Source organism: Cebus imitator, unplaced genomic scaffold (assembly GCF_001604975.1).
Source record: "Cebus imitator isolate Cc_AM_T3 unplaced genomic scaffold, Cebus_imitator-1.0 Scaffold54, whole genome shotgun sequence".
Taxonomy (NCBI): Eukaryota; Metazoa; Chordata; class Mammalia; order Primates; family Cebidae; genus Cebus; species Cebus imitator.
This window is the reverse complement of record NW_016107369.1, coordinates 5,400,249-5,412,013: the sequence shown is the minus strand read 5'-3', so window position 1 is coordinate 5,412,013 and position 11,765 is coordinate 5,400,249. Positions and strand designations below refer to the sequence as shown.

General features: G+C 49.6%; 1 protein-coding gene across 1 annotated transcript in view; it reads right to left on the bottom strand.

Annotated features, from left to right (window-relative positions):
- Positions 1 to 6,385, bottom strand: part of MIDEAS (mitotic deacetylase associated SANT domain protein) — a 72,227-nt gene extending 65,842 nt beyond the window's left edge. Inside the window, exon 1 of the mRNA XM_017528701.2 lies at positions 6,246 to 6,385. The gene's annotated coding sequence lies outside the window, so the exon portion shown is untranslated. The remainder of the gene's footprint in view (positions 1 to 6,245) is intronic.
- Positions 6,386 to 11,765: the final 5,380 nt, after the last annotated feature.

Genomic DNA, 11,765 nt, shown 5'->3' with positions numbered 1-11,765 from the left:
ATCCGCTAAGACTACAATGAGATAATCTAAAGGTAAAAACTATTAAATACGCATCCCACTCTCTTCTTAAAGACCTCTTCTTCACCCCCAGTTTGTTGGGTTTTTTTCAAGTTTCATCTTTTTAAATCTTTGAGTACTGCCTTAAGGAAACTGAGGAGATGGAATCCTTGGTTTACAAACTGACCTGATGAAACCGGCGATTATGATGACTAATTATCAATGCAGGATGGCCAGTGGAAATGAAGTATGGAGTTTATGCCTGACTTTTCCATTCAACAGCTGTGTGAACTTGGAGAAGAAAGTTATCCTCTCTAAGCCTCAGTTAAAATGAGAGTTAGCACAGGTTTCCTTCCAAGCTTTAAATCCTTAACCACGGGATTATCGGAGATGTTGTTACTGCAGTTACCATAAAACGAGGGCTGGATGATAATGGTCCGTAAGATCCTATCCAGTTCTAAAAGTTGATTATTTTGTAAAATAGCAGATTTGAAAAAATGTTGATTTATTAAATTCAGTTTACACATAACTTTTCAGAAATATGTAAATCCTAGTTTCACCCTTTTATATTTATTAAAGGTTCAATTAAAATTGACCTCAGGCTGGGCACAGTGGCTCATGCCCGTAATCCCAAGACTTTGGGAGGCCAAGGCTAATGAATCACCTGAGGTTAGGAGTTTGAGACCACTAGGGCCAACATGGGGAAACTCCATCTCTACTAAAAATACAAAAATTAGCCAGGTGTGGTGGCCGACGCCCACAATCCCAGCTACTCTGGAGGCTGAAGTAGGAGAATCACTTGAACCTTGGGTGTGGAGGTTGTAGTGAGCCAAGATCACACCACTTCGCTCCAGCCTGGGTCGAGTGAAAATAAAAAAGGAATTTACCAGTTTCTATTTTTAAATAAAACAGAATTTTAAAATAATCTAGCTTATAGGTGCATTTTATGGTATGCAAATTACTTCTCAAAAAAGAAAGAATCTGGCTTATGAGGCAAGACTGTGATTAACAGCATGAAGACTGGCTGAAGCAACACAGTCCTCCTAGCCAAGTCCAATGCTAGCGTTTGGCCAGGATCTCCCCAAAACTCAGTTTTATAGTTTAGCCTAGTTTTATATGTTCAACACCTGTCTTGGCAAAACAAGCATCCAGCCAACCAAGAAGCCTCTCTTTGCCCTCCTCATAGTCTTTTTTTATTTTTTATTTTTGAGACAGGGTCTGTCTGTCGCCAGGCTGCAGTACAGTGGCATGCAATCCTCCTATCTCAGCCTCCCAAGCAGCTGGGACTACAGGCACGCGCCACCACACCTGGCTAATTTTTTTGGATTTTTTGTAGAGAAGAGGTCTTGCCATATTGCCTAGGCTGGTCTTGAACTCCTAGGCTCAAGTGATCCTCCCACCTCAGCCTCCCAAAGTGCCGCTGTTATATGCGTAAGCACCGCACCTGGCTGTCTTCACAAATCTTGCCTGCAAGCTGGTCCCACCTCCTTCTAACAGACTGGTTCCTCAGAAGGCCACGCCAACCCCAGTAACAAACCATCTCCCCTCAGAACTGGAGCAGGGGCGTAGGGCATCACGGGGCAGGCAGGTTGACTGGGACAAAAGGAGTGCCAAAGCTGGGCAGACACTGACACTCAGGAAAGAGATGCTGGAAATGGAGCAAAACAATGAGGTGCAAAGCCAGGAGGCTGAGAGCGGCTAACAGGCAGAGGAGGCAGGCTTGGCTTCAGGTTCAGAACTAAAACCAGGAACTACAGCCTTTGTGCTTGGCTTGGGTGTTTGTGCGTATACTTAAGTGCACAAAATCTGATGGCCACTGCCCTTTGTATCAGCATCATAAAACATATATTGAGACTTGCTATGAGTGGGGCACCAGGCCTGGAGATACGAAGATATATAAAACAGGGGCTTCCAGTTTAGTTGAAAATTATGCCAGGCATAGTGGTTCATGCCTGTAATCCCAGCACCTTGGGAGGCAGAGGCAGGTGGATCACCTGAGGTCGGGAGTTTAAGACCAGCCTGACCAACAGGAGAAACACTGTCTCTACTAAAAATACAAAATTAGCCGGGCATAGTGGCGTATACCTATAATCCCAGATAGTCTGGAGGCTGAGGCAGGGGAATCACTTGAACCCAGGAAGCAGAGGTTACAGTGAGCTGAGATGGCACCACTGTACTCCAGCCTGGGCAACAAGAGCATAACTCTGTCTCAAAAAAAAAAAAGTTATAATATTTATTCACCCACAGGCTCACTTAACGAGCTGAACAGGGCATATGATCAAAGTCATGGCCCAAAAGAGAAACTGAAAATCTTTAGTCGAGGACTCAAAAAGTTTTCCTCAGCACAGGGCCCAGGCTGATATTGCTGGAGTCCCGGGTGAGGCCCGCAGGATGTGACAGGGAGAAATTCTCAAGGAGGGGGACACAAACAGGACTGGAAAGGGAGCAGGACTGAGCCACATGGATGAGAGAAAGGAGGCATTCCAGGCCTCTGGGGAAGCACAGGAGGTAGGAATGCTTGCCACCAGTGGTTTGGGCAAACACACAGAGTGGGTCACTGGGTCAGAGCCGAGGGTCAGGACGGGAGAGCTGCAAAGCCCAGACTCCTACGGAGAAGGGCCCTGACTGCCGGCCTGGAAGTTTGATCCTTACCACGCAGACAGTGGGGAGCCATTGAAGGCTGCTGGGCAGGAAGGTGACCCTGGCAAAGAGGCATTTTAAGTGAGATTACAGAGCAGGACTTTATCCGAAGCTTATTCAAAGCCCTGTGTGTATTTCAAGTGGCACTTGAGACAGTAAGTCGTAAAGCGTTTGCCCTGTGTCATGCAGACAAGAAAAAAGAAGGTTTAAGGGGCTCACAAAGAGATGCTTCAGTGAGAACAAAAAATGAAGAGGGGCACATTTTAAAGAAGGAAGCAAATCTCCAGGACAGAACTGCCAGCCAAGGTGTCTGGAAAACCGTAGCACGTTCTTACGCGACTGAAATACCCTCTTTAGCTGAGGGTGTTCGGCCTCCTTTTTTGGAGGTGAGCTGTGATGTCAAAACCCTGGGTTGTGGTGTAGGATGTGGGGCAGCCAGGAAGGGGCAGATGAATGGAAATAGCAATACTGGGCCCTGGGCTGCCACCCTTTGAAGCCCACCCTCTCCAGGAGACTCCTGTATCGGCTTCTCTCAGCAGCACCTCGGCGTTTCTGCCAGAGTAGCTGGGTTCTTTAATTATCTCCAATATTTTTTCCTCTTAGAACAATAAACCTTTTTAAAATCCCTGCCAAGTTTTGAATCTGAGCTTTTTCACTGTCGCTCCTAATTGTGCATGGCGAGGCAGCGGACAGGGCTGCTCAGGGGCAGTGAACTGGGCAGCAACCTCAAGTCACAAATTAGCATTTAGGTAAGGGGGAGGAGGAAGTCAGGATTACAATTCTGTCTCTGTGTAACAACTTGGGGGCAAGCTCCCTGAATGGTAAGGCAAAGCTGAGCAAGCCAGAGAAAGGGCCGGAGTTCGGCACAAAAATCAGCCAGAGGGAACTGAAGGTGAGGGGCCTGCACTGCTCCAGGTGGCTCCGCAGCTCCGGGGAGCCTGGCTCCCCCCTTTCTCTGGCCTCTGCAAGGGGCCCCTCCCCTTCACTCTCCCAGCCACACTCTGGAGGGCTTTGGGGCACTTTCAGTCTCTGTAAGTTCAACATTAACACAGAGGACTGCAAACTCAAGCTTTGGGGTCAGAAGGAAATGCTCCCCTCTCCTGCCCCCTAAGACTAGCACCAGGCACCATCAGGCCCTCATATGGCAGTCCTGGTCAGGTGATCCAGCTAACCAGAACCTTCACAGTCAAGTTCAGTAAAAACTAAATGTCTCTAGAGCAGAGGGTTGTACAACCTGGGGTGACCCCGGCCACAGTGCTGCTTCTGCCCAAACCTCATTCCCCTGTGGCAACTGTGACCATACGTGCCAGACTTTCCAGAACTGTCCTGATTTTACATGTTTGTTCTCGAGTTTCTAGAAGCATACAGGTACCTGCCAGGGACTGTACCCTAATGTTTTGGTTTGACAAACGGTCACTGTGCCCGTGACACACACCTGGCACAAGGCCGCAAAACGGCATTTTTCCTCCAGGTGAAGCTCAGATACTTGGCTGGAAGAAAGGCCAGGCATGGAGAAACTCCAGAGCAGTGGAATCATCAGTGCCCGCCACTCTAAGTAGAGAGGCTGCCCATGCCCCGCATGAGGTGGTACCACCTAGCCACACGGCAACCTAACTGGGCTGAGAGCTGCCCGTGAGCATCTTCTGCCTAGGACAGGGAGTTATCAGGTTAAGATTCAAAATGTGAAAACAATGGCCCTGCACAAATCCAATACATGCTTTTTTTTTTTTAACTATATTTTAAATCTCTCTATACAGTTATTCCCCTGTAAGCCCCTCAACAAGAAACTGTTTGCCTTCTTTCCATACTTGCCGGCTTGGCTCCGTTCCTGTAAGGCAGCATCGCAGATGTGAGGACCCGGCCCTGGTCTGTGCCACAGTCCCTGCTAAGAAAGCAGGCCTTGGGGCTCCTCTGGAGAAAATGTGCATGAATCACTCCTCTGCTCCTCCCAGATCCAGACCACCAGCACACACACACCAAGTGCCAGCACTTAGGAGTTTCCTTTTTGCCCAGAACACAATAAAGGAATTAAGGACCCACCACCTACTAAGTTTCTGCAGCTGACACTTCCAGTCTTAAAGTCTAGCACGCCAGCTCAGTCACACATGGTCTGACGAGTTCTCTTTGCAACTCAGCCCCAACCCAGCCACCCGTGCAATTTTGCTAATTCAAACAGCTTTCCCGTTTAAAGAGGTTGATAGCCATCTCCCATCTCCTTTTCCTGCTGACGTCATCCCACATTTTCTCTGAAGACAAATAAGGGTACAGTTCCTAGGACAGTTTTCAGGCTGCCAAAGTGGGAGTGTAGTGGCCTCCCGAGTCCACCCCACATCTCAGGTTTTGGGCAAGTCGTCAAAAGTGAGAGAGAGGGAAAGAACGAAATCACCTAGCTAGGGTTAAAGGGCAAAAAGAATTTGGAGATTGCAGCTCAGACCCAGATCTATCCTGCGCATTTGCAAGGCAAAGCTGCGTTTTGTTCGCCACCACCGAGGTCTTGCACAATAGCCTGTGTATAAACATCCACGCCAACAATGCCTGACTGTGCAATCACGCTGTAATTACAGGCCGGCAGGAAGCTGCTGCTAGGAACTATACCATTCAACCTCTAGGACACCCCATCTCGAGTCTCCACGGCTCGAACGCACTTTCCTGCACACACCAACGTGTCTCCGCCGCCGCTACAGTTGCAGTCTCGCCGCTGGCCCGAGCCGCCAGCCTCGAGTTATTCTGCAGGGATGTCACAAACTTCTCAGCTGTTCTTTAAAAAACCCTGCGCCACGAGGCTACCGAGGGCGGCGGGAACCACCAGCAAAGTTCCCATGCACATTCCTGCAGCCCTTGCAGTTTTAGGAAACAGAAAAGAACGAGATGCCACCGAGTCCGCTGGAAGCGGGTTTCTGAGTTTTATATAGAAAACACTCACATATGTACGTGGGTGTGCTGACAGTTTTGATGGCTAAATTGCAAAGTGTTAGGCCTTAGCGATCACTGTCAGGTTCGGGACGTGGTTCGGGAGGTGGGCGGAGGGGGACTCAGGAGCATTTCAAGGGGGATTGGGGGCAATTCCGGTTTTGTTTTCTGGAAATGCGTAGGGTTGTTTTCCCAAACTTCCGAGCTACTCTGCTCTTGGTCCCAGGAAGGCCGAGCAAATAAAAGTCGGGGGAAAGTTCTTTTAACTTCCTTCCTGCGCCCACGACGAGGGCTGCGAGAAGGAAGAGGTCGTTTCCCAAGGAAGCACCGGGCGGGGACCGAGGGTTGGCTGCGCCCAGCCTGCAGGGATGGGGGCGCGGGGCGGAGGGTCGGCTCCAGACCTAGGCCCCGGAAAGCCCCTTCCTCCCACCCCTCCTCTCGCCAACGGCGCCTGGACGTGGCCCGGCTGCAGCCCTGGCTGTTTGAAGTCCCGCAGCAAAGAGGCGACAACACCGGCGCAGCACGGAGCCCAGACCCCGGCCGCGGAGCTCCCTCACTGCAGCGCCCCCGCACCCCGGCGCCCAGCCCAACGCGGCCAGCCACATCCGCGCCCGTGCGGCCCAGCCGGAACCCCAGAACGGTTCCGAGCCCCACGCCGGCGCCCGGTGGCTGGAGGGGGCGGCGAGCCCGCGACTCACCTGCGTGCTAGATCCCAGGGAGGCTCGGAGGGGCGCGGGGCACAGGCGAGCGCGACCCGCAGACTCAAACTTTGTTGCTCTCGGGACGGCGCAGTCGTCACTTCCTCGCGGAGCGGGCGGCGCGGCCCGGGCGGTGACCCAGCAGCTCGCGCGGTGGCGCGCCAGGCCCTGCAGCCGCTCGCCCCGCCCGCGCCCCCGGCTCCGCGCGCCCCAGACCCCTGGCGCCGTCTCCCCGCTCTGCGCGCGCTCGGCTGCGGGGGTGCGGGCAGCCCTGCGCGGCGGGCCGCCTAGCCTGCAGCCCCCTGGGAGGGAAGGCTGGCTCCAGCCGCGTGGTTTCCTCGCCAAAGTGCGAAGTGGGGCGCCGTGCTGGAGTCCCCTGCTCCCAGGCTGGTCTGGAAGATGGTGTTGGGGTTCAGGGCCCCCGGAGAGCTGGGGTTCCAGGAGAAACACCAGTATACAGAGGGATGGGGGAGGGGAAAGAAAGTTTTTCCCTTTGGTGTTGGGACTAAAAAGGGCATGTCAGAAAGCAGTGTGCTCTGTGTGTTCTTAAATAATGCCTTAAGTGGGCCTGAAAACAAGGGTCCCTGTCCCCACGTTCTCTCTAAAAGTCTGTATGATGCCCCTCGTCATTTCCACGGGTTGTATAAGTGAGCAAGACGTTTACCAGGTATCACACTTCAGGGGGTTATTTCAGCGCCCAATCTGGGGCTGCCGAGTGGTTTCTGTTCTAATCCTCCCTCGCGATTTCCACCTCTTCCTTTAAACTCAACTCACAGAGTACTGAGTCTGATGCATTGGGTGTTTCATTACCGGTCAAAAGTGACTTGGAGGGTAGGGTAGAGGCCTGAGAAGGGCAGCTTCAGGCAATAGTGATCCTGAAATTTATCGTTGCTCAAAATAAATGTGCTCACCTTATTAAAAACTACAACAGAGAGCCACCTTTTGCATAAGTAGCAACCACGTAGTTAAATAGCAGTCTTCAAGGAAGAATTCCTGATCCCATAAGGCTAGAGAAAAAACGGGGTTAGCCTTTGCTGTGGTTAAAAAAAAAAAAAAAAGCGGACATTCGAAACTGCAGTGAAGGGCTTTCATAACAGAAACATTAGCCTCATTGTAGCTTGTCGTGGAAAACAGGGACCTTTTAATAGGTGGTTCAAAAGCAACAGTTAGGGCTCAACAATTTTCCTTTTTTCCCTAAATACCGCTTCTCCTAGCACATTGGCCAGATAAAACTTCTCCCTTCCAATGCTTCATCTTTTTATGAAAACACAGGAAACCATAGACTTGAGTGAAGGCTTTGTTCAGAAAGGTGGATGTAAGACTGATGGAAAATGACATTTGGGAAATGATTCCCCAGGTCTGTGTTAATCCCTCATGGAAAGCCACAGACTCACCCAAAGATAGGAAGTATAAAGATCGAAGCTCTCCTAGCAACATGAAATCCTCCACGTTGCAGCTGCTACGCCCTAGTTCTGATTTTTACTAAGATATTAATGGCACATTATAAATACAAAATGTGCAATGCAAGAAAAATAATATTGCTTTCAGAAATAAGTGGATCATTAGACTCAATAATTAAACTTTTCTGAAATTCTTCTTACATCATACTATTGTGGGGAGATGGTGAAAGGATTGCCCATTTCAATTTTGGAATAAATAGAAGTAATTCCTTAGTGCATTCTGCTTAAGGCAACCAATGAGTAGAGAGAATATGTCAGCCAGGCTTCTAAAGGCAATCATGTGATACTCTATATTTGCTAAAACAAGAACAGAATATTTTTTTGTTCCACATGCGATTCCAAATTTTCAGTCACAGTTTCATGAATATTCAGTATTTCTGCCTGCCCAGGAGTAATTGGCAGACAATGTAAACATGTGAAGGCCTGACACTTACACATACATTGCTTTTTTCTGTATATAGGGTGGCAGTTGCTGGAGTACCAGGGCACCGTGTGGACGATGTGGTAGACAGCCTCTAAGATATGCCCCTGCCAATGATCTCTGCCTCCAGGTATTCATACCCTTCTATAATCCCCTCTCTTTAAGTGTGGGCTGAATCCATTGACTGAGTTCTGACAAATAGAATATGGCCAGTGATGTGATGTTACTTCTGAGACTAGGTTATAAACACAACTTCGGCTTCTATATTGGGTCCTCTCTACGCCTTTTGCTCTCTCGGAACACTCACTGTGAGGGAAGCCATCTATTGGCAGCCCAGTAGAAAGGGAACTAGGCCTGCCAGCCACCGTTTCAGAGAGCTTGGAAAGGGATGCCTCTCCCTCCCCCCATATTAATCAAGACTTCAGATAAGACCTTCAACCCCTCCCAACAGCTGGACCACAGCCTCCCTCAGGCCCTTCAGGCAGAGGCACCCAGCTAAGCTGCCTGGATTCCTGACCCACAGAAACTATAAGATAATAAATGTTGTCTTAAGCTGCTGTGTTTTGAGGAATTCATTACATGGCCACGAATAACACAGATCTGTGGAGAATCCATGGGGTCCCAGTGATAACACTCTACGGCCTTCCTGATAGAACATGGAAAGGAAAGCAGGGGCCGGAGCCAGATCTAAGTGCAAGACACAAACCCCAAGACCAGAAGGCCCAGCTCCAGTCCTTCTGCAGAGCAAGGGCCATTCTCAAATTTAAACTAGGTCAGGGGGTGTGGACTGCTGCTTGGTCCCAGGCAGCCCTGGTATTGGGTGTCACCTACCTGACAGCACATGCAGATGTCTTTGTGTCACCAGAATTGACATCTGTCCAGGCACCCTCTTCCTCCTCCTCCGGGCATTTACCCTGATCCCTCAGGCTTGGCCCAAACAGTGGCTGTGGAGTCCGGGCTTCATCCTAGAAGGAGAGTTTGCAAGAAGGGCCTTCAACTCTGGCAGCCAGAAAGGGTAGGTGATTTTGGTTGGGGTTAGGGGAGTGTCAAAAAACTAGGAAGAAAGGCTTGTGGTCCTGCTGTTAAAGTCGTGGACTATCTCTGATAAGGATCACCTCCACACTGCTGCCAGGGCGAGGGAGAACATTCTGTCCACATGATGGTGTCTTAGTCTCAGCAACATTTCCTCTCTGGCTGGAACAAATTATTTACTTTTAAAATATAAAACAAAGTTTCAGGAAGCAGGAGAGATGTCATACTGCATCCCCGACCAGGGAAGGCATCTACTTGTGATTGCCCCCATGGCCCCTCCCTTCAGTCAATTCAGTACAAGCCGGCAATTGTAGAGGCCATTTCTGTTTTCCCTCCGGAGACACTAGGCTCAGATTTTTCTCATGTGCAGTGGCCGCAGCTGCTGTGTTGCCATGCCGTCATCCGGTTGCAATGACTTGTGAGGTTGTGGATGTGCCAGAACGTGAATCTATTAATTTAACAGGAACTGGGCTCAGCACATATATTCCTTGTTAGGTCATTTGCTTTGCTACCTAAACCACATCCAGTGTGTTCAGCAATGAGCATGTTTCCTAGAGCCTGGCTTTGCAAGAATGCCAAATGCCCCAAATTTTGAGTCTATACAGTCAGTTTTATATAATTAAATTACTGTGGAGGACATAAAGGCATTCTAGCATGGGGATGCAAACACATCAGTATGGGGAAAAAAAACCAAGGAGATGGGAAATGGTTAAAGTCTCTGGTCCTCATTCTCTACACATTTAGGTCCCCTCTGCAGCAGGTGTATATACTCCCATCCATAGTAACTCCTCCCTGAGCCCAGGTTGCTCATCACCAAGGTCTGAGCTCTCCAACACCACACTAGGTGTCATGTATCACAATAGAGGGAAGCACCATCCTTTTGTGTTCTGTTGAGCACGCAGACAGGCATTTTCCACTCACTCCTTCAGTTAATACTCACTGGGTGTCTACTAGTGGGTGTGCTAGAGATGTAAAGATGAAAAGGACATTCTTTCCCTAATGGGAAAGAATGACATACATTACAATGCAGTATGAGAAGCATTTGAGTTGAGCTTTGCAGAGAGCACTATGAGATCTCAGAGAAGGGGGCAAGTAAGTCTGTCTGAGGAGAGGGGTTATGGATCACCACCAGGGTGTTTCTTTTTACAAAGAAAGAATATATTAAAAATTAACTGGGTGTACTACATTAAGTAGTAATAAGTATTGTTTTGTGTGGCGTTTGTTTCGGTTATGTACAATGTCCATGAAGAGTCAAAATGTAAAACAAATTTCCTACATTCAGATAAAGAAGTGTGAAAGTTCTGAGTTTGGAGAGTGATAAATAAGGCCGGGCACAGTGGCTCACGCCTGTATTCCCAGCACTTTGGGAGGCTGAGGCAAGTGGATCACCTGAGGTCAGGAGTTCGAGACCAGCCTGGGCCTGGCCAACATGGTGAAACCCCATCTTTTCTAAAAATACACAAATTAGCTGGGTGTGTTGGCAAATGCCTGTGATCTCAGCTACTCTGGAGGCTGAGGCAGGAGAATCTCTTGAATCTGGGAGGCAGAGGTTGCAGTGAGCCGAGATCACATCATTGCACTCCAGCCTGGGCAACAAGAGCAAGACCCCATCTCAAGGAAAACAAAGAGAGAGAGAGAAAGAGAGAGAGAGTAAGAGAGAGGAAGTGCTAAATAACTACCACACACAGAATGTCTTTCGTGGGCCAGACATCAAGGTATTGGTGTCCCACTGTATAGCTGAAGAGATTAGCTATGACTTGAGAGATTTTCCAAATCCTTCCAGGTTCTCCCTCCTTAGTAAAGCAAAGGCCAAACCTGAATGACCAGCTCCTGGAGTCCTTTCTTAGCAGAGCAGAGGCCCTTTCCACCCAGAATAGCAAGGCCAACTCTAACATAGAGAAAGCCCCGTGTCCTTTCTGGCCTGCTGGGTGATAGGAATGGGAAAGGGGAGAGAAGAGGGTCAGAAGGGTCTCAAGTCTGTTCCTCCTCTCCAGGTCTCCCATGGGGTCTGGACAGGTGCACTACCTAATGAGTGCACAGAAGAAGGGGCTCTAACCCAGCTCCCCACTGGGGACTTTAGGAAGAACCTGTATCCAAGCCTTTTTTATGCCCAACCAGGGGCAGCCATGCCAAAGTGAACCTGGCGGTGAAAACCTGAGTAAGCAAAAGAAGCTCTGAGGCCAAGCTCTCCTGGGTCCCCCTGATTCTTTTTGGGTTTTTTTCCTGTTTTGTTTTCTTTGAGACGGAGTCATGCTCTGTTGCCCAGGCTGGGGTGCAATGGCACAATCTCACTGCACTCTCCGCCTCCCAGGTTCAGGCGATTCTCCCACCTCAGCCTCCAGAGTGGCTGGGATTACAGGCCTGTGCCACCACACCCAGCTAATTTTTGTATTTTTAGTAGAGACGGGGTTTCACCATATTGACCAGGCTGGTCTCCTGATCTTGTTATCCACCCACCTCGGCCTCCCAAAGTGCTGGCATTACAGGCGTAAGCCACCACACCTGGCCTTATTTTTTTTTTTTTGAGATAGAGTTTCACTCATGTTACCCAGGCTGGAGTGCAATGGCGCGATCTCGGCTCACCGCAACCTCCGCCTCCTGGGTTCA